At 36.5% G+C, this 26,103-nt stretch overlaps 1 pseudogene; it reads left to right on the plus strand.

Moving 5' to 3' along the window:
• Nucleotides 1-26,103, plus strand: part of LOC149232691 (alpha carbonic anhydrase 6-like) — a 145,672-nt pseudogene that overhangs the window by 12,641 nt on the left and 106,928 nt on the right.

Below are 26,103 nucleotides of genomic sequence, written 5' to 3' on the forward strand. Positions count from 1 at the left end.
GGCTCGGTAAACAAATTAGGAGCAGGGGTAGGGGTTTGGATACACAATATGCAAAATGACCATGCTGAAGGTCATGTGTATAGGTTAAATTTCAGATGCACAAACAATATGGCCAAGTATGAAGCCCTGTTGTTAGGACTCAAACTGATCAGAGGTCTAGGGGCAACCAAGGTTTCAATTCTAGGGGATTCAGATTTGATTATACAGCAGATGAAGGGAAACTTTGTTACAAATGATTTTAGGTTGAGGGCTTACAGAGGGGCAGCTATTGAAATACTTAACACCTTTTCAGAATCTCAACTCACCAAAATTCCTAGAAAGCACAATTTACATGCACACAACTTGGCAACTTTTGCCAGCACTTGCAAGCTACCATTTGAGCCCAACCACTACTTCACTGCTGAAATCAAACACAGACCTGTTGTCCCAGATAATGTCAAAAATTGGCAGGTCTTTGAAAATTATACAAAGATAAATAATTTCCTCACTTTGAAAGAGGAATTCTCAGGGATAAACATTGATAATAGCACCATGGATGATCAACAACAAATAGGCAAAATTGAGCAAAGTATATCAACTGAAACAACAAACCTGATTTTGCACCCAACAACTTTTGATGACAAGAATTTACAAGAACTGAAGCAAACAGACCTTGATGAAATAGCTGAGGCAGAATCTGAAGTAATTGAACTAAAGGATAATTTTCTGCCCATGGGCTTAACTCCTTTAGAGGACATATTTGATTCAAATGACATTCCTAGAAAGCCAAAGATGTAACCTCTCAATGCAGAAATTGAGGACTGCAACATTGGAACCACAGAAAATCCCAAAATGATAAAACCATCCAAGACATTGCCTGTTGATCAAAAGCTAAAGTACATTTAGTTGTTTAAGGAGTTCCAAGATGTCTTTGCCTAGAGTTATGAGGACCTCAAGTCCTATGATACTTCGGTCATCCAACACACTATACCTTTGAAAGAGAATCAAAAACCTTTTAAACAAAAGCTCAGAAGGGTGAATCCTGTCCTCCTTCCCTTGATTGAAAAGGAATTTAAACGAATGTATGAAGCTGGAATCATTGCACCTATTAGATTCTCAGAATGGATTTCAAATCTAGTCCCTACTAGGAAGAAAACTGGAGAGATAAGACTATGTGTTGACTTGAGAAATTTGAACAAAGTCTCTCTCAAAGACCATTACCCCTTACCAAAAATGGATCATATCCTACAAAGGGTAGTAGGAGCCACTAGGATATCATTACTAGATGGATTCTCGGGATTCAATCAGATTTTAGTGCACCCAGATGATCAAGACAAAACTGCCTTCACAACGCCTTGGGGAACCTTCAAATATGTGAAAATGCCTTTTGGACTCAAAAATGCAGGGGCCATGTTTCAAAGAGCAATGGATATAGCCTTTGCCAAAGAGATCCATGATTTCTTAGTCATATACCTTGATGATCTTACTGCTTTTTCAAAATCAGACCAAGAACACTTAGAGCATTTAAGGCAAGTGTTCCTAATTTGCAGAAAATATGGCATATCATTGAACCCAAAGAAATCACTGTTTGGCCTAGAAGAAGGCAAACTCCTAGGTCACATAATTTCAAAAGATGGCATTAGGATTGACCCGGACAGAATTCAAGCTATTCTCCAAGTGCCCCATCCAAGAAACATCAAAGAACTGCAAGCTTTTTTAGGAAAGATCAATTTCCTAAGAAGATTCATTCCCAATTTAGCCGAGCTAATAAGACTGTTGAATAATATGTTGAAGAAAGATTCTAAAGTCAAATGGACCATGGAAGCTAAACAAGCCTTTGAGGACATCAAAACAGCCCTGACAAAAACACCAGTCCTCACAAGTCCCAAGTTTGATAGAGATTTCATCATTTTTTCCTTTGCATCTGAGCATACTATTATTGTTGTCTTATTGCAAAAAGATGATCAAGGGTGTGAGAAGCCCATTGCTTTCTTCAGCAAAGCCCTTAGAGATGCTCCCCTAAAATATCAGATCATGGAAAAGCAAGCTTATGCCCTTGTAAAAGCCATCAAGGACTTCAGAGTTTATATCTTGTACTCACATGTGATAGCCTATGTTCCAAATGCTGTGGTTAAGGATATTTTAACTCAAGAAGGAATTGAAGGTAAAAGGGGTAAGTGGATAGCCAACATATTAGAGTATGACATTGAAATCAAACCTACAAAACTCATAAAAGGACAAGGGTTAGTTAAATTAATGACTGAGACCAATTTCCAAGCCCTTGACATCAATGAACTGGATAACGAACAGGAGATGGCGACTCCACAGATCAATCAAGCCTTTTTACAATCACCTTGCTATGCTGACATATGTTTTACATTGTTAAACCTGCAAGCTCCTCCAGGGTTATCCAGGACTAAAAAGATATTCTTAAAAATGAAAGCATCAAAGTTTTGTATCCTAGACAATGCTTTATTTTGGAAAGATCATGAAGGTATTTTGCTAAATTGCCTAATTTAGGATGAAACTGACAATGTACTCAAGGGATTTCATGCAGGGGACTGTGGAGGACACTTGTATTGGAAGTCAACAGCTGATAAAATCCTAAGAGATAGATTTTATTGGCCCTCCCTGTTTGCTGATGTGAAAAAAATTGTAGTTTCATGCCATAAATGCCAGATCTTTGAAGGCAAGAGAAATCTGTTGCCTTTGCCCCTCAGGCCCATTTCAACTGAAAGACCGTTTCAACAATGGGGTTTAGATTTCATTGGTGAAATTCATCCTTCCTCTTCTGGCCAACACAGGTGGATTTTGACTGCCACAGACTATTTTACCAAATGGATAGAAGCCATCCCTTGTAGGCAAGCCAATGACTCAATCATCATGCAATTCTTAGAAACCAACATATTGTCTAGATAGGCCTTCCTATGCATCAAAAATTGTCAACACTTTTACCCTGCGTCGTTGGATTAGGTGACACACTTTCAACCATTGATTTGAAGTGTGATTGCTTTTTCCAAATATCAGTTGAGTTGCTTTACTGCTTTTTTCCCCTTTATGTCACTCTTGAAGATATTTTTACTGCTTTTTCCCTGCCAGTTGTTCTTGTTGTCCTTCTTCCCTGGCTTTTGGCAAGCATTGTTTTTATTCCCTGGGTTTTGAAAAGAATGGGACAGAGCAGTCTCCCATCGATGTGGTGAATAGCAACGCCATATTATCTCCAGACCTCGGCACGCTCCACAGAAACTATTACCCTGAAAATGCAATCCTTGTGAACAGGGGTCACGAAATCATGGTGAGTAATGCAGCCTTTTTTTAAAGCTTCTGCAGAAAGGTTTCGGGTTCGATTCCCTCTTTACTCCTATGGCTGTGTTGCATCAGGTGAACTAGGCTGAAGGCGCCTGTAATCTTGAGATACAAGGGAAAAGCTTCACACTGTATCAATGCCATTGGCACCACCCGGCAGAGCACACCATAAATGGAGAGCAGTACAATCTCAAAACCCTCTTTTCCATCTTTGCTACACTAAATTATACTCTGCTATTTAGGCGTTGCTCACAGTTTTGCATTGAAATTACAGGCATCCACTAGAAATCCATCTGGTGCACCAAGCGGAGGACGGTGAAATTGCCGTGATTGGAATCATTTACAGGGATGGCCCGTCTGACCCTTTCCTGTCGCAGGTATATTTGTGAAATATCATTTCACTCTCTCTATATATATATAATTATGAAGAGATTATATTGTGCTGACTATGTTGGCGGTATAACGAACAGGTAATGAATGCGATCCACGCCATTGCGCATATGGAACCGCCAGTGGAACCCCTTGGTCCGTTGAATCCGAATGACATAAAATTCGATGGCAGTAGATATTACAGGTACATGGGATCTCTCACCACCCCTGCTTGCACCGAGGGAGTCATTTGGACCGTGATTGACGAGGTATTTCTATGTTTCCCCTTATAGGAATAATGTTGTGCCTTATATAGCATAATTATTTCTTAAATAAAGAAAGCATGACAAAGTATAGTTAATATATAGTACATGTAATAGTTTTATTAAATAAGGTAGATTAGGTATATGGGAGGTTGTTATGAATATCATCTTCATATTACTTATAAATAAATATGAAGCTTAAGATAAGTCCTTTTTATGACGTGTGGAAGAGTATTATATTTTAAACTTGGGTTATTGAGTGGTCATTCATCTTTAAACGCCAAGTAAGTGTATTATCTTTATAAGTTAAGTGTATTTTTTACATGAAAATAGCGTTGTATGGTGTTTTACTTTAAATATTTTTATATAATCTAGTCGACCTAAATTATCTAGCAGTGTTTTAAATTCTAAAATATTTAACCATTGGTATGAGATTATTTTATTTTATTTTATTTTGGTAAGAGAATGTTTTCATTTAATTTAATTTAATTTTTATTTTGCAATTTTTTAAAAGAAAAAAGAAGATGGCAACATTTATAAGTTAATATTTGAAAAGATGAGTTTCTCTAAAAGAAAAGCATTTATGTTAAAACAAATAACATTAAAATTCAAGATTGAAAGTGATGATATGGTTTATTTATAGTCATTGATTTTATGGCTTTCAATGAAGATATCGTGCATGTATCTTTTGGTAGAGTGCCAAGATTTATAACTAGATTAGTGCCTATAGATCTGATGGCCATGGAGTTTTATAATTGTAGTTATAATCAAAGCTTTAATAACTATTAAAAGATTTTTTTGTTATTTCAAATTTCTAGTCTCCAAACCCTATCTCTAATAATTAGAATAACTTATATTTTCTTACATGGATATATTAGCCTTTATTAGTGAGGACTATCTAGTGTTACATGTAGATTATGTGGAAGATACAAATTCTTTTTGCACATTTTCTTGAGCTTGCTATGGATTATCAAAAGAATATCAAATAATGGTTATTTAAAGCAGAAGAATTCCAACCCCACAAAAAAGTTCATATAGCACAATTCAATAGAGAGCACCAAATACACAAAATGCATGAAGCCCATGAATCAGTCCAAACTATACAAATTTGTAGTGGGGTTGAAGATGGTTTATGATGGAGCTCCTTAGACCACTTCAACATGACAACTAACCATTGTACACGTGACCCTAATTCCTAGGCTTACTTCAACATTATGATCAACATGTATTCATGGGACTTTGATTTATGGTGGTACTTCATAATACACATTTAGGACAATTGAAGGTGTGATTTAGGGGCGTGATGGGGTAGTGAAGGGCATATTATATCAGTAATAGTGAATATCATTCAATGTAAGATGGACTAAGTATACTTTGCTTATTATTAATAAATAAGGCCTAACATGGTAATTGATATTGAATAATGTAATAAGACCTTATTAAAAATAGTCCACTAAGTAATTTTCCGACACCTTTCTAGTAGTATATCACAGATGCTCAAATTATTTTCGAATGAGAAGTTGTGATTTTTTAAAGTTCATGATCGGGAAAAAGGCCTAATCAGGGGGTCGAGACCCACAAACCCCAAATTCATTGAACGCCATGCAATTTTCTGAGTGGATCAAGGTTCTTTGGTAGATCAGCAATAAACAATGCTCCAACATGCACAATGTTTATTTTGTTAAATGTCATGAAAATTTGTGTATATCTAATGGATCGCATGGTTATACGAAGGAATGAGTGGAAAATAGTGTTTCAACATGCATGATTTTTAATTAAGGGAGTGCCTTAGCACATAGGCCTACTCCAGCCAATTAAAATTCGACACATCAATAGGGTGACATGGCAGTGTCACAAGGAGAACATGTTTTTATGGAGTTATTCTTCGACCTACCACTCTTCAAGTTCTTACAAAGTATTCATCTTTGTCTAGGATTCTTTGACTGCCAGACCAAGACCCTTTCTTGGGTTTTCTTATAGTCATTAGGGTTTGAATGACTCGAGTTCCTTTAACTTGTTATTTTAAGCCTCCCTCTCAATAGGTTGTTTAACAAGTTTTTCGAATAGTTTTGAACTATATTTATTCATACATTGTATTATTAAGTGAGTATGGTTGGTCGATAGAATGAATTTTCTTTCCTCGAAACCCTGAAGCTTGTCTCAAATTTTGAATTGGGGTTTCTCTTACTATCGGAACTCTGACACTTATTATAAAATGTCTCTTTAGACTTTAATTCTAGTTCTATTTAAGGACTATCAACACACAATCTTTCCTCCATGGTGTGATGATGACATTAATGTTTATTCCCTTATGTTTATATTAATTAGTACATAATTGTTTCTTTCCTTAGAGGAATTTTTTTTCTACATTTAATATTTGATTTTGCATGGTGAGGTCGATGTATATATTCTCCAAATTAAAGAAAAACACTTTTGCATTTATTCTTAAAGTTCTTTCAATTTTATGCATAACAACATGCCTATTTTTTTTTCATCTTTAAGCATATCAACCTACTTTTAAAGCTTTCTTGCTAGTAATAGAGATATCTAATGTATATCAATTTATTTATTTTCAAAAGGATTTGAACTCTTTCTTTCACTGTACTTTCAAATAGGTAGATGAGAATGCCCAAGTATTTTGGCAAGCACTGATTAGTATTAAGCATCTCACATAGCGCGTTCTCACTTTCATCTCATTATTGTCTTCAATACTTTGCATTGCATTGGCTTGCCTTGTTTCTTGTTCAAGTTTATTTTCTTTGTTGCATGGCCATGCATTTTGGATTTTACAGTGTTTTATTTTTGTTGTGTTTTTCTCTGTTTTGAATTTAATTTATGTTTTTTTTAAAGAGTGTTTGCATGGTTTATCCTGGCGATTCTATTTTGTTGATGTTATGTTGAGCAAAAGAATCGATAGAGATGAAATTCTTGATCCATTGGAATGAAATTCTCAAAATTTTTAATGGATAGAAGCAGTTATGCTTTTGGTTTTCAATATCTATGGGTTTTACTAATAAATTTGTACAGGGAAAAGAAACGTGGTAGATAATGGCTATGCATGGAACCTAATTTTTTCAACAGTTTCAATCCATTATTTCTTTATTACTGTGAAGCTGTGGAAAAATCGCAAGGGCTTTAACCATAGAGATAGTGCTTTTATTTTATTTAGTAGTTTTTGCTGAATGGTTTTGCCTTGCCTATTAATTTTGCAACAGGGGAAGAGAAGAGTTCGCCATGGAGGGATATTAATTTTGCAACAGGGGAAGAGAAGAGTTCGTCATGGAGGGATAATATAAGGCGAGAAGCTTAAATAAGACATTCAATGTGTTCCTTGTAATATAGATATAAACAAAACATCTAAAGAAAAGTAATTGCACAATGATCCAGTCCAAAAATACAAGGTTTTCCAGAAACCAATTAACTCCTCTAGAAATATTCAACAATTCCAATTTAATAATCCTATCGGCCTCTCTTTGTACCTTTTGGGACAATTGCTAGTTAATAATTATTTTTAAAATGAAAATTAATATTCTTAAATTTAAATAATATATTCTAATTCTCTCGAAAAAGTACAATTTATATGTCAAAATCCTTTATGAACTCTCTAACTCCAACAACACCAATTTGAATGCCCCTTAGCGGATGGCATCTTTTCTGTAGAAGCCATTGAGTTTGAGGTTTTGTAGCTAGCTAACGCCAAAGCTAAGAATAAGAATATCGAAGACAATAGAGCTAAGAAGAAGAATATCGAAGACTATATAGCTAAAATTATAAAATGGGAAAGTTATTTTCACCCCTCACATGTTTAAGTTTTTGGATTTTCCTTCGAAGCAAGACTTTTTTAAGTGGTAGATGCAATTGTTAATTATGTTTATTTTTAAAAGTGTAGATAAAATAATTCCATCTAATTATAGGACCATTATGATTAGCCACATTTTAGCGAAGTTGTATGAATTTATTTTGGAAAAGAATATTTTTGTGTAGCTACAAAGCCATGGTAAAAGAGTTAAAGGCCAAGCTATGTTTAAGAAATATCATTTGAATATTGACCACCTTGTTAGTCTCAGGATTATCAGAAAGGAAGGTCCCGATAATAATACTTCAATATCTTATGTTAATTCATTGATTTAAGTAAAGTTTTTGACATTGTTCCTTGGACAAAACTATGGAAGTTGGTGTAGAGTTGAGAATGTCTCAATAATAATACTTCAATATCCTATGTTATTTCATTGACTTAAGTAAATCTTTTGACATTGTTCCTAGGACAAAACTATGGAAGTTGGTGTAGAGTTGAGGGTTGTTGTTACAAGGTTGTATGTCAATGTTAATGTCATGTTTAGTAACACCGAGAGATGGTAGGAAGGAATTAAATACAATATCAGAGTCAAAAAAGTATTCGTATTACCCCTTACCTTTTTTTGTCATTCTTCTCAGTCATGATTATATTGTTATCAAAGGAAAATTTTAAGGGCTAATATTCAATTGGGATAATTTTCCACCTTTTTTCCCAAAAAAGGTTTAGCTAATTTCTTTTTATTCTAAAAACGGTTCCCCAAAATTTTATAGGATAAAATTGTTCTAGTTAAAAAATAGCCAAAATTTTGTAGGGACTATAAAAAATCATTAGATAATTGAATAATTTTAAGAAAATATGGCTCAACATTTTATGGTTTAGATGTTAGAGGCTAGCAAGATTTGCCCATATAACAATTTCTTTTTCCTTAAAATTTTTCTTGCTTTTTCCATTTCTTTAAAATAGATAAACTATTAATACTAAAAGAAAAAAAAAAAGTCATCATAATTAAAATCAGAAAGATCATATATCATACTTTCATATATGAAAATAACAACATGAATAAGTTCCTTCATATAAATATCTTGTAATCCATATCCATCACAAACTCAATTAGAATTATTACATTGAAAAAAGGATTAATGGAGGATTAGAAGCTTATCATGAGGTTGAAACAATTGTAAAACAACCGATTTTTTGTTGTGGGATAAAAAATATTCATCTTTGGTACTCTGTGTGATAAAAAATATTCATCTTTGGTACTCTCATCACTCCATTTATTTTACATGGATGTGAGGTTTGAGGTTGCAATCTCTCCAAAAAAATCTTGGAGGAATATAGGATATATCCAAAATAATTTTCTCATTGCTCCAATTATTTTATATGGATATGAGGATTGAGGTTACAATCTCTCTAAAATGTCTAGAAAGAAAATATAATACAACATATATCTCCAAATACAGAAAGTTTCAATGATTTCTACTCTAATTTATTTGAAAAGAGTTACAGTATATAAAAATAATTGAATATAACAATTAGAGGACGAGGTGGGATGTTACCAAACAAAATCTGAGGTTGGACATTACCTAATATAATGGATTTTCTGACCTTGTGATGGTCTATATCAAGACATTTATGCATGGAGTTGTATATTTCTATTTTTGGATTTTGGTAAGCTAGTAATTCAACCGGAGACATATACAACTTAGACATATACAACTTAGTGCATTTATGGCGATGAGCAAGCTGGTTATTTGTTGCCAATTGCAGAGGTGATATTTGACCGCAACAACCGAACAAACAAGGACAACGTCATTAATCTCAAAGACTTCATGGTAAACACGTTAGCTTTTTTCCTTTGCATAATTATGTCGCTATGTTTGATATTTCATAAGCTTTTCGACATTACTTTTCTTGGCGATCAATCTCTTTAATAAATTATCTTACTTTTCTTGGTGATCAATCTCTTTAATAAATTATCTGACCAAAATTTTCTGTTACTCGGTATTGAAGGTAGGAAATGCAGTGATACATAATGATCCTGACGTCAATGCTATGGTAGACTGTGCATGGAGTCACGCAGCTATTTCAGACGAGTAGTACCACAGTCTAAAGTACTTGTGCAATTCAAAGACAAGAAACCATACATTGTGTGATAATGGAGTGACTGAAGCGTCAGCTGATATCAATATTTACGATTAGTACACGTCTATCTGTTTGCAGCAGAAATCTTCAAATGGTATGGTATGGTAGACTATGCATGGAGTCACGCAGTTATTTTAGACGAAGAGTACCACAGCCGAAAGTACTTGTGCAATTCAAAGACAGGCAACCAGAAATTGTGTGTTAATGACTTGACAGGCAACATGTTGAGATGACTGACAACAGGTAGGAGGATGGACATCAGGGGCTTAGGTTTCTCACAGTCTGAGGAGCAGGACATCAGGTGCCAATGTTTACTCCTAAACCTGCTCTCGCATTGTTCAAGCATTTCCTCAGTGATTCGCCTCTACCCAAATCAAGTGAACCATAAATAGCCAAACCCAAACGAGGGTTTTGCTTCTAATTCTGTACTTGCTTTGTGGTCACAATTTCTCCTTTTATGTAGGGACAATATGATAAAATCCCATATCTATTAATAAAACAGATAATAGAATAAAAGGCTTTGCTGGCCTTGCGCTTCTTAATCATAACAATAATTACAGTGCCAAAAGGAGAATGATAACATTATCTCTTTCTTATGTTCTTCGGTTTGAACTCTAGCATTCGATAGGGAATGCAGTACAACTTTTATTGGTCAAATCTATAGCTTCTGTGTTACCAAAAATTAGATACAAAGTTTGAACTCGAAAGAAAGTATTACACCAGCACATTTACTTTGTCAAAGGGTATATGGATTCAATCATAAACTGAGAACTGCCAGTATATCCCAATGAACGACAATGGCATTTGGTCACTAAACTCCTATCTATTGATTTGTCCACATTACATTCTTTTTACGAATGGGATTATTAGCATCAAGTTGTGATGGGAGGTCCGTCATTTACTTCTTTGTTATGGGGTTTGTTTCGTCCTTTAGCTTATGTTTCTGCAAAGTAGAATTATTGTAAATATGCATTCTTGGAGTATACACATTTTTTAATCATGAAGTCAGATAGAGCTGAAACTTTTCGCTGATTAGGACGATTGGGTTGTATAATATATTGTAACACTCCCTAATTGATTGTGATGAATGCTATGATATATCATTTGCTCAGTATTTTTGGCCAAATGGTTATGAGTACGATCTCTGTGGATGATGGCTGACCTTCCCTTTGTTATTGGTTGTGTATGAATTGTACTATTGTAACCAGTTATCTAGTTCCTTGGCTTGAATACTCTTTGCTTAGTCTTTCTGTATTTTACATTGATGGATAAATTTATAAGATAATCTCATATATATGTTAAATGTATTTTTATGAAAATAATAATATATATTTATTGGGTGATACATTTATCAATATAGATTTATCTAAAAGTACAAATCTAGTAAAGGTCTAAAAAAATGTTAAACTTGAAAAATAGTTTACACTTTAATAGATTTGATACTCTCTCTATATATATATATATATATATATATATAGTTAGATTTATATTGGTTTTCTTTTTCTACACATAAATTCCATTAGTAATTTTTTAATTTTTTATTGTTAAAATTTTATTTTTGAATGAATAAATAGATTCAACACTTTAAAAATCTTCATAGGAACTTCTATTATGTACATACACAATTTAAATTTACAATTCCAAAAAATCTCAAACCAATTCAAAGTATATTTAAACACAATTTAAATTTACAATTCCAAAAAATCTCAAACCAATTCAAAGTATATTTAAGGAACCAAATGTAAAATAGTAAGACTACTTAAAATGTTTTAACCATAAAAAATTATTTTTTCAACTATTTTATATAATATATCTATCCCTTCTTTTCTAACCATATATAACATATACATAGTTGACATTGAAATTTTTTATTCATATATTACATTCTCTCTAGTAAAATATTTTTTCAATTAATATATTTTTAAATACACATAAATATTATTTAACATTGCTTATTGAAATCTCCTTCTTATTAGTTTTTTTAAGAAATAATTGAATGGTATATATATGAGTGTGTGAGAGATATTAAAATAAATTAACTAATATACACATTCAAATTGTTTATTAAGTTTTTTATAAATATAAGTTTTTTTAACTTTTAATTAGTTTATTTCTTTTAAAAGTTGATATAGAATTTTTTGTGAACATGGAAATATTTTATTTATCATATCCTTGAGATTGATAGTGAAATATTTTTACCACATCTCCTTTTCAATAGGTCATAACATCAACAACAATTAGAGGCAACTAACTGAAAGTAGGATTATTGATGTTTTAAATTAAAACTAACCAAATACCTAGTAACATCTACAATAATTAGAGTCAACTAAAAAAGTAGGATTATTGTTTTTTATAATTTCTTTGTTCGAGAAATATTTAATGTTATATGAATTATGATGATTACGTCTAAGTTCTTGGTTATGATATAGATGTCTTACTATATAGATATTTCATGTTATATGAATGATTATTGTAATGTGGGTTATGTCTATGTCTGAGATATTTCATATTATAACAATTATGATCATATGCCCTATTGTGATGAATATTAATGTTGGATATGTATGCCTTGTTATGATGTATATTTATAATACACACATGCCTCATTATGATGTACACATGTACAAGATGGCTTACCACAATTATGGTGATGATGTTATAGGTTCACTAGTATCTTGGATGGATTGAACTATGACAACTGGAAATTTGGGAAGGGTTTATGTCTCGTTGAGGGTGAATATCTATTCATAATACCTATGGAGATTGGGGAATGAGAAAAATACTTATGATACCACCTCCAAATTTAACTTGGGTTTATGGGTAAATTTCACTTTTACCTTGTTTTTAATACTAAATTCACCACCAAATTTTCCCTTAGAAAAGAGAGAAATATTGGGAAGATGTTACCTTGAGATGAATTATAAAAGAAGTGGTTGCCTATTCGTGAGGCTTGCTAGCTCATGAGAAAATACTTCATGGGACCTAGTATTGTTGATGCACTTGTGTTATGATAATGGAGATTTGGACAAAATTGTGTTTCTACCAACAATATTTGTATAGATTAAGGGGATAGGGGTGCACCTACAACACGAAGAGGTACTAAAACTGAGTATGCCTTGCTCTATGTACTATTTTCTTTTGGAATTTTTACCCCTCGTTTAGCAAGGGTAGCCTAGAGTTTTTTAAACAAGACCATGCCATTTGTAGGTCAAAATATGTGCATCTTATGGCCCTATAGGACATGTGGGGTGAGGTGTAAAAGTGTATTCTAGTTCATCCTAGGTGGAAAATCATGACTAGTACTCTTAATCTCATATTCATGGTGCTTGGTTCCATGGCTCTGCTAATTGCTCCCTAGTCAGTGATAATTCCCTACCTTGATGCACATTCCTATGTCTTGGTTTAATATTCGAGCATCATAGAGTTTGATCTATTAGGACACATGGCTTATAGGAACACTTATTTTATTAGCCCTATAAAGGTAATAACATTATGTAAGGTTGGAAACACCCATCTCATAATTCTCTTAGCACGTTTATCTTTTATTCCCCATATGAACCATTTCTCTTATGTATGCACATTGCTTTGGCCATGGCCATTATTCTTCAATGAAATATCACAATTCAAAATTATTTTTCACTCCACAAGGCATCATGTCACATTATCAAAGGTAAGGGAAGATGTTCACTACAACCTCCTAGATAAGCCAAGCCATCTCCAAGTCAAAGAACCAAGAATTCCTTCTTCAAGGTGTCTTTTCCATCACTATTTCATCATTAGTGGGGGTTGAATCCTTCTATGACAATCACGAGGGTAATTTTAGGTGATGTAGCAATAGCTCAAGTGAAGTGGAAGTGTAAAAACAAAAGTCGGTAATGTATCAAAGAATTTTTCAACTAAGATCAATGGTTTAAGATGTAACCACCCCATCCCACATTTACCCATTTTTACAATCCCTTCAGGGTAAATATGAGCTGAGTGTTACTATGACATCACCCGACCTCCAAGTTCTAGTTATGGAAGTGGGGACTACTAACCGGTAATGTATTTCCACCCCTCATGTTAGGTTCCTATACCAATAGGTATCATTTCTCATGATTGACTATGGAAGTGCCAAATATGATCATCCTTTCCATGCTGCAAAGGTTCCATATTTTGTATGTAGATAAAGAAAATTAAAAAATGTAAAGAGGGTATGCCCTAAAAGAAAAATTAAAGGGCAAAAAGAGTAAATTGGTCAGAGAAAAAGAAAATGAACCCCAAAGAAAGACTAGGAAAGTGGCCAGTCAAAATGCCACTATTATCGTATTTGTGCAAAGCAAGTTCACAAGGTGCAAACACTGTTTCATCACACCTAATGGATGGCCCAACAGTTCAATCTAGGTCAGTCCATATTTAAATTGCCTGCTGTAGAATAGAGAATAAAGATCTGTCCAAACAGTTCAAGCTTGGTAGATGAGTAGATAGGTAGAGAAAATAAGGAGCCCAACTGCTTAATCTGGGCCCTCGGAAGAGATAAGGGTAGACTTAGATAGGAGGGCAGTCAAAAGAAAAGAGAAAAATCAGGGTTTGCTAGTCCAAATGCACCCAATCAAAAGGAAGAAAAAATGCTAGGTGTATTAGGCTGGGTAGGTAGTTTGCGGTTGCAGAAACAAGTTGGTGATCTTTTTGCCTTATCAAGAAGCACTCATCTCATCAATGGCACTAGGACCATGGCAGTTGTTTGGTTGCAGAACAATGGAAGCATGACTAATTCCCCTATCATTCCCCAAGAAATCATTTACTAACATCCCCTCAAGGACCTTGGGATCTGCCCAATAGTCCTATTTCACTTCATTTTATGAGAAATGCTAAGTTAAACTCTGAGTTTACTTAGTGAAAAGAAGCCACATTTCTTGTGTAAAAATGATCATTTCATACTCCTTACATTTCCCTATGCCTAAGTTTTCACCCTATAGACTTAGCATTTGCTCATGCAATTTCATTCCATATATTCATATTGACATCCTAACTATATTATATAGCTCCTTTGTAATATTTCCTTCCCCATACTATGAAAAACTATATGAAAAACCAAAAAACATTATAAATACCCCGCCCTGGCCTAATATGGCATATTTAAAAATTCTGTCGAGATTATTGGTCCACCCGGGTCCAATAAGAACCCTCCACATGTTCTACAAGGGTTTATTTAACACCAGGTTGAATAAATAACCTCATTAAACCCCCCCCCCCCACTTAACCATACATTAAAACCCCCCACGCACATATATGCTGGAATTGGTTTGACTTCTGGTTGAACCAATAACCTTAGCCACTCGTGTATACCACATAAACCCATAACCCAAGGTTTAAACCCCTCTCACAAACATTAAAATATTAAATATATGGGCAGGTCCCTGCGCCATATCATACCAGCACTTGCGCCTCCCGTCAACCGTTGGATTGCACCCACTAGATCCAACAACCCACGCTAATATCGGAGTCGCCCCGCTGTACGAATTTTAGCTCCTGATGGAAAGCGGTTTTGTCGTCGTACATGGGGATGCATGGCCCATTTCTATTACATCGGGCCCGCTCTGACAGAAACCGCTCCCATACCAAAAGCGGACCGATGGAAACCATTTACCGACTGTTCTCCCTGCCACGCACGTCATCCGCATGTCTCCGTCTGCGTCAGCGCCCGCGCTACTGTACAGTTCGTTGTGTCCGCCCCGTCACCCATCCACATCAGCTGCCGCGTCACCCTCCATACCATGCTACAGGACAAGGTGACGTCATGCTGACGTCAGCACAAAAAGTGCCAAAAGGTCCGAAAAAACACAAATTTTCGTTAAAACTCACGAAAGCGATGTTTTTTGTTTATTTTCTATGCAACCAATAGTGAAGTCTATGCATGAGAAATACGTCAAGTTCACCATTAACGTCCCAGTCTGCCACCCAGGCATGTTCAACCTGCAAGCCCGACCTCCTTGGCTCTACCTGCAACTGCATTTCACCGCAAAGTCTCGAATAAACAGGTATTTACCTATGAATCGCCCATAAACCCTGTTTTTTCATAAATTCTCTGTAAAAGATCACCAAGACAGCTGAATTCAACTCAAAGGCACTATTGCCCGCAAGCTCATGCACTCTACCTCACTGTGTAACCATATTTTTGAGCAAAATCTGCTAAATTCCGTGGCCCTCTGATAAATTCTCACTTGAACTTAAGTTCGAGCTTGCGTCCACTTGCAAAATCACCAAAAGCCCCTGTAAAAGCCATGCTCTTCCCACTGTTTTTTAAGCTTCCTCATTAAAAACTCTGCAGACTCTTTCTTCCCTTTGAGTTTTACTCAGTAAGCCTATTTTCACATAAAAACTCAAGTTGCAAGAATTCTTGTTAAAAGGCCCTCTGTCAGAACTCTGTTTCTTGTGGGAACATAGACTCAAATCCAATTATAATCACAGCAAATCATGGATGCTCCAATAGCCCTAAACATTGCACCCTTGAATTCACCTCATAGGTAGTTGGAGTGGTTACCTCTAGCTGATAGGGATTTTCAGATTGATGACATGGAGGGTGAAAAGCCTCACCTGCAAGCTTTCTGTGAAATAAGGAATAGCCACAGGAACAAAACTGACCTACTTGGAATCTGGGAGTCTAATATGCCTATATACTACCTCCCTGCAGTCAATGTCTTTCCTGACCTCATCCATCAATGTTGTGCTAATTATGAGCCTTCTCAAAGGGCAGTAATGGACCCTGCTGTAAATGTCCTCTTTTATATTACCCCTCAATCTATAAATGAGATGTTGAACTTCTAGCCAGCTCAACCTTTGGTCCCTCTCACTATGAAAAATTTGTTGGACCAAGCCTCCAAGTTGTCCTCTACAGAAGTTGACCGAACTGCCAAGCTGTTTATGCCACCAAATTGTCACTCCAGATACAAAACTCCCTATCACCATGCCTGGTTTAATGAGGCTGGAAAAATGCTCATAGACATTATTTCTTACATCCTGGGATTCAGAACAAGTGAGATTGTGGATGAAATTGTATTTGCTTTGATGTCCATATTTGCCCCAGGACAACCCCCTGCTGTCAAGTATGACTATGCTACCTACATAGCCAAAAAAATTCATGAGCAGTTCATGAATTTAGAAAGAGAGAGAGTATTCAAATACACTGCATTTATATACCATTTGATGTTGTACTATCAGCCTGATAGTTTCCCAGTTCCCCTTAAAAAATTGGATGCTAAGGGGGAGCAAAGGTCTGTAATATTCTGGTCCTCAGTGTTCCATCATGTTAGTAGCTCTGCATATACGTATTGTGAGTTTATTGACCTCTTCATATATCCAGCCACCTGTTTATTATCAATAACTCCTCCTACCAGGCTCACTGCTGAAATGCAGAAAATATTACACCTATCAAAGGAATACAGCATTGGTGATTGGTATTTTTACCAAAACCATACAGTGATCAGGATCTATGGCTGTCAAATGGCTCCCTACAAACTACCAAAATATGTCCCCATGAGACTCTTTGCCCTAGAATACTACCGACAGTTTAGTAGTTCAGATTTGACCCATTTCTATGGTGCTGGGAAAAAGGCACAGCTCAAGATAAGGCACCAACTGGGCCTTTTTATTTTTAATAAAACGGAAGAGGCATGGAAAGAGGCTAACACTATTCTGAGATACAAACTCAAGCTGAAACAAAGCTTTCTTTGGGTGCCATATGACCCTGAACATTTCATAAGCTTTAGGAGAGTCAAACATAAGCTTACAGGATATGTGCACTATAGTATCCCTCAAATTGAACAATATGCAAATCAACAAGAATGGATAGAAGGCACACTAGTTGAGGAACTTAATGAAGAAGAAAGATTAGAAAAAGAAATGAAAGAGTTTGAAAAGACACTTGACCTAGACTTTGTTGGACAGGTGCTTGTCACATCTCCTCGACACCTTGGAGTAGGCACATCATCTGCCACAACCTCACAACAGCCTGCACAAGGAAGTGATCCACCTGCAGGGACATCTAAAGGAAAAGAGGTGCAGCATTCAGAGCAGCAAGAGACAATGGCAGACCGACGAGATGTAGCAAAAGAACAAAGTCAAGGGCAAGCCCCTTCAACACAAGCAAATGCACCTGAGGTCCCTGTCTTACAAACCCCTCTCAATGAGGAAAGAGCAAAGAAAAGGGATAGGTAGGAAGAGACACCCATAGGGGCCTCCACAGAATAGAAAGGAGAGAAAAGACAAAGGCTAAACCCCTATTCTGAGGAGGAATTTACAGAGGAGACAACAGGCAATCAAAGAGGTGAGGAAACAACTGAACAACGAATTCCTCCGAGCATGGAAACATCAGCTAGCTCCTTTCAGCAGGAGCAAGAGAGACAACAAGGTGTGGAGGTTACCTCAACCTCCACCAAGCAGCAAAGCAAGCAAGGCTCTGACATAAAGAAGGCATTCACCGAAATCAAGGCCAGAAATGAGCCAGTAAGATTCCATCTCTACAAGCGGTTGCTAAGAATGGTTCCCACTAATCAACATAGGCTAATGGCAGCCTATGACATCTAAGAAGGAAAAATGACCCTCAGTTATTTCAGACCAGTACAGTAGCCCCAATCCGCTGCTGATTATATTAGGACCAATCTGGAAGTGCTTGCTAAAGACATACATCCAATGGACCAGATTGAGTTATACAAACAAATTGGAGAAATAGTTTACTCCACCCTGGCAGATAAGGCAATATTGGCACAAAGAATGCAGAATTCACTTCACAACACTTCTGCCCAATTAGAATTGGAGAAAGCTTCATCACAGGCCAAGGACAATAGGATCAAATCCTTGGAGGAGATCATTATGGAGCTGGGACATGATCCCAACGATCCCAAGGGCGTGCAAGCTTTGATTAAGAAGAAAGAAGAAGACATAGCAGCCTGTAGAAAACAACTCAGGCTGCCACCTACAATTCATCCTCGAACCATAGAAGTAGCACAACAAAAGGAAGAAGAGGATGTACTTAGTTTGCTTATGAGGATGCATAAAAGACTGATTGAAACAGAGAGTGCCTTGGAAGCATCACTACAACGAAGACGGGGAGAGTTGGCCTCTCAGCTAGCTCAAAAAGCTTTAACTATTGAGACTGCCCCTCCTACAGTCACCACAACAGTCCCTCCTACTGATCCAGTAGCAACAGCAAGTACCTCGACCCCAGCCTCAACTTCAGCAACAGTTTTAGCAATGACTACAACAGCAGCAGAGCAAGAGGCCAGCCTGAGTATGGAGGATATGATGAAAGAAATAGAGGCTCTAGAAGTACAGATGGCAGAATTAAAAGAGGCCAAAGGAAAGATGGCCAAAATTGAGGTAAGATATGACAAATTAAAGATGGATGTGGCTGAGAAGACAAGGGAAGTAAAAACCTTGGAGAAAAGAATAAAGGAGTTGGAAAAGGAGCTTACTCTTGATAAGACTCTAGCTGAAGTCAAGAAAATTTTTTGGTCCAATATTGACCAATCCATTACTGACCAATGGAAATCAATTGAAACCATACATGAGCAAATGGAATTGATAGGCTTAGCTCAATTCGAAACTCAAAAGGCTAGAGCATAATTAGGAAATATGCCTGAGCAAGCCAATAGAATGATTCAATTTCTGAACACTCATACCAAAGAGCAGTTGGCAGCAATAGGTATCTGGAACAGGACAGATACCATCTTACTAGTAAAAAGGGTGCTGACCCTAAGGAATTTTGTGCAGACTCTGGAAAGAAAATGCCAAGAAATGCAGGCAGAAATAAATGACTTCAAAATAAAGTTTCCAACATTACAGAGCAAAGGGCTACCCAGTTTATTAACCAGCACTGGAAGACTACTATCACATGAGCAGTATTCCAACAGGGTAAATAATTATGCCTCCAATCTAATTACAACATCCTCATGCACCTCAGAAGAAACAGGGCCTCCATCTGAACAGAGTCTTTATGACAAATTAGAAAATATATTCTACATTGAACATGAGATAAACCTCCTTTTTGAAGCCTAGCCCAACTTTTATAGATACACTGAAGCCGATGAAACACTGATTAAAATACAAAGACATCAGTTGGCTACAGATGATTGGTGGCAAGGAATGCTGGAGATATTCTCAGGTAATTTTGTTTCAATTTTTTGGTCAACCACAGGTCAGCAAATACAGAGGCACGGTCCACCTATCCAAGAGCAAAAACAGCAGAAATAAGAAGTCAAATGGTGACTACAGCTCGTTGATGAAAAACCGAGCACTGATGACAAGGCTAGCACAACAGCACAGCAAGGCATCAAGGCAGCAAACGCAAAATAAAGACGTAGCTACCAGCCGACTCACTCAGTCCAGAAAGTCAAATATCTCTGACAAATTGGACAGCCAGCACATTCACATTTACTGCAACATTTATTTCCCTCATCTACTTCTTCTAAAGAGTGGGTAAATGAAGTTATGGCTTCAGAACTTATCTTCACGATATTTTGTATCTCCCTGTTTGTATAAATACCTCCCCATAATATGTGTTTGGGGTTGGTGATTTTCTCTCTGGACTGCACTATAAATTTTGAGACTGTCTAATACAAATGGCCATTCAAGTTCACTCTTGCTACACCGTCTGAATGTGGATCTAATGTTCTAGGAATGACTACTGAATCCTTGTCTCTTTCTATGGATCAATAAGTTGCTCTCACCTGTGTTTGTGTCTTTTTCATTTGCAAATATCATATATGTTTCATATTCTTAGTAACAGAGAAAAGGAATAACCCAGTATTTGTTTAAATGCACCCTGTGTTCAATCTCTGCTATTAATTATGTTTTCTTTACAGTTAGTCATAAATATGAATTCTTATTTGCTCATGTTTACACTGATTCCTTCATTTTGAATGCTATTTAGGAATTCTTAATTGCTCCTAGATAATATTCAAAGCACCTTACCTCTTCCAGCATGATCAAGGATTCTTGATTTCCCTTCATCCACTGGCCTACATTCCACCAACTTCCAGATTTGAAAATTGTTCTAAGAATTGCCTATCTTGCTCTGTAGCATTACCATTTACCCAAGAAACACTTCAGCAGTACACCATCATTGACTCCATTGCCCAATAGTATAAACTGTTTTGGACCTCCATCCTAGCTCTATTTGAGATCACCATCCAACAAACTAAAAACCAAATTCTGTGCATCATAACTAGCCTAAAATACTCCAAAACAAAGCTCAATTACAAAGAGAGAGCCCTCTCTAGTTGCAAGTAGGCTAGAACCTGTGGCCAAAATACTGGTTAGTGGTTACCTTGGCCGAATTCCCTTCAGGAGGCAGGGAACAACCTGATTGATAACATCATTGGCGACTCCACTGGGGACTGAATGTCTATTTGTAACTGCTATCTATTTCCTAAAGCTACAGATGGAGCCTAAAGTTAGCCAGGTAGCCTTTGAAACTGTCTTTGCTCTGCATTTATAGGAGTAAATAAAAGCTGCTTCAGTAAACCTCCAGTATAGTCTTAGGCTCTAAACAGCTGTTCCAAAATTTGATCAGTTTCCTCTGTTTCAACATATTCAAAGGAAATCGCAAGGCCTCCCATATTGCAAAGAATTTCCTGTAGAATATTGTGAGAAACTGTGATTTGAAAACATTTCCAAAAAATACCAAAAAAAAAAACAAATTTAGAAGCTGGCTCCAAAGAAGAAAACTCGTTACACCAGGTCAAACCCTGACGCAGATCCTCTAGCTATTTTTGAAAATCCCAACTTAATTTCTAAGACCCTTAGGAAACAAGAAAAACCAGAAAGATCGACTGATTCAGACCTTGATATACTTCAACAAAACCCTGCTAAATCTGAGCTTACACCTGGGAGAGCAACAGTCATTTCAACAGCCTCTCCTAATTCCTCATCTACACCTCAAAGTATCCTCTCCACTCCCCCATCCACTGCACATATTTCCACTTCTGTCCTTGATGTTCCAACTATCATATTTCTTCCTGTAGTCCCATTCCTCCCAGTAAATATGGCAAACCGTTATGCTCCTCTTCAGTTTCCTGGAAATCCAGGGGCCATGCCTCAGGATTATCAGAGTAAAATCACATATTTTGATGGTACTTGCTCCTATATAGCCCAGCAACACACTAAGAAAATGCAAGATTATTTTGAGAATTATGAAATAGATGATGATGATGTGAGGATGAAGATTTTTGTCCAAAGTCTAACGGGTGATATAAGGATTTGGTTTAGAGCGCTTGCTGCAAACTCTATAGCTGATTCAGAAGCTCTTTATCAATCCTTCTTAAACAGATGGGAGAAGAAGAAAGACCCTCTACACATTTTAATGGAATATGACAATTTGAAAAGAGGCCCACAAGAAACCGTCCCAGACTATTGTGCTAGGTTCAACAATGTCTATAACGCTATTCCTCAAAACCTTAGACCTCCACCTGATTTAGCTTTGATCAAATTCCCTGATGGATTTGATTCCGACATGGCATATCAACTGAGGGAAAGAGCCCCTCCAAGTTTAGCAGACATGAAGAATATAGCAGTTAGTGTGGAGGCAAACCTGATTGCTAAACGAAATACGGTAAGAGCTGAAAGAAGAACAACTTTCAAAGAAGAGCCTTCAGCTTTTGAACAAAAACTTGATGCAATCATCAAAGGCATGGACAGACTTGGGGATAGGGTGGAAACTACTGAAAGGAAATCATCATGGGAAGGTCAACCAAGTAACACTGCAAGAAACCCAAACTTTAGAAAAAATCAAAATCCAAATGTTGGGAGGACTGGCCCTGACCAGAACATCAGACCTCCATTTCAAGAGAACTATGCTGAAGCCTCAACCTCTAGTGAGCCAATAGAGGACACCCAAATCAACCTAATGGGGTTAAACAATGAGAAACAAATTTTTCTAACCCAAGATGACCAAGAAGCTCATAATTTCAATCAATTTCAAACCAAGTCCGAAGAGTCATTTGATTTTAGGGAAGGCTATGAGGCATCGGTCTATGAGGTTCATAAACAGTACAAATTAAGAAGCAGAACCATAGATGTGCCTGAACCTGCCAAGTTGAAGGATACCAAGCAGCCAAAGAAAACAAAGGATAAAGCTGTCCTTATAGAACCCTCCACTAAAATAGACCCAGACCCAAAGGAAGTCACTGTCGAAGATATATCAAACTTACAGCCTTCAAAGAACCAGTCATTCACATCCCATTCTTCAAAAGAAAATTTGAATCACCCTCTTGAAAATAATTTCAAATCAGATGTACCTCAAAAAAGCGCTTATAATCAAGAGAAGATCACTGAAAATCCAGCTGAAAAGGAAAAGTTTGTTGTCCACAACACAAAAATTCAGATAGAAAAACCTTTTAACTTAGAAACAGAAATAGGTAAGCTGAAAATAGATATTCCTCTTTCTGAATTGGCTAAACATGAAATTTACAGATAGCAAATCAATAGGTCACTACAAATACCAGAGAATAGGGATGCAGTCAATATTCTAGATGATCAACCAGAACTGATTTTTGGTCCTGAAGTCAATGGTAAAAGAGTAGATGGAGGGGTTCCTCCATTCTATGTAAGCTTAAATATTCATGACAAAGTGTTGCATAATGCAATGTTTGATTCAGGAGCTTCCCATAACCTAATGCCTAAGTCAGTCATGGAAAGACTAGACCTAGATATTACAAGGCCATACAAAGACTTGTTCTCGTTTGATTCCAGCCAGGTCAGGTGTCTAGGCCTAATCAAAGACCTCTGTGTATCTTTGGTCCAATATCTAGCCAAGAAAATCTTGATGGATGTGGTGGTAGCTGATATTCCACCTAAGTATGGTATGCTTTTGTCCAGATCTTGGGGTGCAAAAATCCAAGGGTCTCTGCAGCTAGACATGTCCTACGCCACTATTTCAGTCTTTGGACAACCAAAGAGATTATACCGAGAAACACTAATGAAATATGTGGTTAGTAGTCAAGAAAAACCCCAAAACTTCACCATCTATTCTATCCATTCCGATATGGATTCATTCATTTTATATAATGTTGAGATGTGTCCCAAAATTGATGTCAAACTCCTAGAAACAACACAAACAGAGAGTATGAATGAACAGTCTAGTGCCCAAGATCAAAAAATTGTTGATGTGATTGATGCAATAAAGGAGAATGACATATCATATGAGTTACAAGAGCCAAATCTGCCCACTGAACAAGCGTCCAAAGCTCTGAAGGCTAGTCATAATTAAGAAATCCTATGGTACTTGGAGTTTGATGGCTCGGTAAACAAATTAGGAGCAGGGGTAGGGGTTTGGATACACAATATGCAAAATGACCATGCTGAAGGTCATGCGTACAAGTTAAATTTCAGATGCACAAACAATATGGCCGAGTATGAAGCCCTGTTGTTAGGACTCAAACTGATCAGAGGTCTAGGGGCAGCCAAGGTTTCAATTCTAGGGGATTCAGATTTGATTATACAGCAGATGAAGGGAAACTTTGTTACAAATGATTTTAGGTTGAGGGCTTACAGAGGGGCAGCTATTGAAATACTTAACACCTTTTCAGAATCTCAACTCACCAAAATTCCTAGAAAGCACAATTTACATGCACACAGCTTGGCAACTTTTGCCAGCACTTGCAAGCTACCATTTGAGCCCAACCACTACTTCACTGCTGAAATCAAACATAGACCTGTTGTCCCAGATAATTTCAAAAATTGGCAGGTCTTTGAAAATTATACACAGATAAATAATTTCCTCACTTTGAAAGAGGAATTCTCAGGGATAAACATTGATAATAGCACCATGGATGATCAACAACAAATAGGCAAAATTGAGCAAAGTATATTAGCTGAAACAGCAAACCTGATTTTGCACCCAACAACTTTTGATGACAAGAATTTACAAGAACTGAAGCAAACAGACCTTGATGAAATAGTTGAGGCAGAATCTGAAGTAATTGAACTAAAGGATAATTTTCTGCCCAAGGGCTTAACTCCTTTAGAGGACACATTTGATTCAAATGACATTCCTAGAAAGCCAAAGATGCAACCTCTCAATGCAGAAATTGAGGACTGCAACATTGGAACCACAGAAAATACCAAAATGATAAAACTATCCAAGACATTTCCTGTTGATCAAAAGCTAATGTACATTGAGTTGTTTAAGGAGTTCCAAGATGTCTTTGCCTGGGGTTATGAGGACTTCAAGTCCTATGATACTTTGGTCATCCAACATACTATACCTTTGAAAGAGAATCAAAAACCTTTTAAACAAAAGCTCAGAAGGGTGAACCTTGTCCTCCTTCCCTTGATTGAAAAGGAAGTTAAACGAATGTATGAAGCTAGAATCATTGCACCTAATAATTCTCAGAATGGATTTCAAATCTAGTCCCTACTAGGAAGAAAACCGGAGAGATAAGACTATGTGTTGACTTGAGAAATTTGAACAAAGTCTCTCTCAAAGACCATTACCCCTTACCAAAAATGGATCATATCCTACAAAGGGTAGTAGGAGCCACTAGGATATCATTACTAGATGGATTCTCAGGATTCAATCAGATTTTAGTGCACCCAGATGATCAAGAGAAAACTGCCTTCACAACGCCTTGGGGAACCTTCAAATATGTGAAAATGCCTTTTGGACTCAAAAATGCAGGGGCCACATTTCAAAGAGCAATGGATATAGCCTTTTTCAAAGAGATCCATGACTTCTTAGTCATATACCTTGATGATCTTACTGCTTTTTCAAAATCAGACCAAGAACACTTAGAGCATTTAAGGCAAGTGTTCCTAATTTGTAGAAGATATGGCATATCATTGAACCCAAAGAAATCACTGTTTGGCCTAGAAGAAGGCAAACTCCTAGGTCACATAATTTCAAAAGATGGCATTAGGATTCACCTGGATAGAATTCAAGCTATTCTCCAAGTGCCCCATCCATGAAACATCAAAGAACTGCAAGCTTTTTTAGGAAAGATCAATTTCCTAAGAAGATTCATTCCCAATTTAGCCGAGCTAATAAGACTATTGAATAATAGGTTGAAGAAAGATTCTAAAGTCAAATGGACCATGGAAGCTAAACAAACCTTTGAGGACATCAAAACAGCCCTAACAAAAACACCAGTCCTCACAAGTCCCAAGTTTGATAGAGATTTCATCATTTTTTCCTTTGCATTTGAGCATACTATTGCTGTTGTCTTATTGCAAAAGGATGATCAAGGGTGTGAGAAGGCCGTTGATTTCTTCAGC

The sequence above is a fragment of the Pinus tabuliformis genome, chromosome J (genome assembly GCF_031772625.1).
Source record: "Pinus tabuliformis cultivar Carrire ecotype Pingquan chromosome J, CPIR1, whole genome shotgun sequence".
NCBI lineage: Eukaryota > Viridiplantae > Streptophyta > Pinopsida > Pinales > Pinaceae > Pinus > Pinus tabuliformis.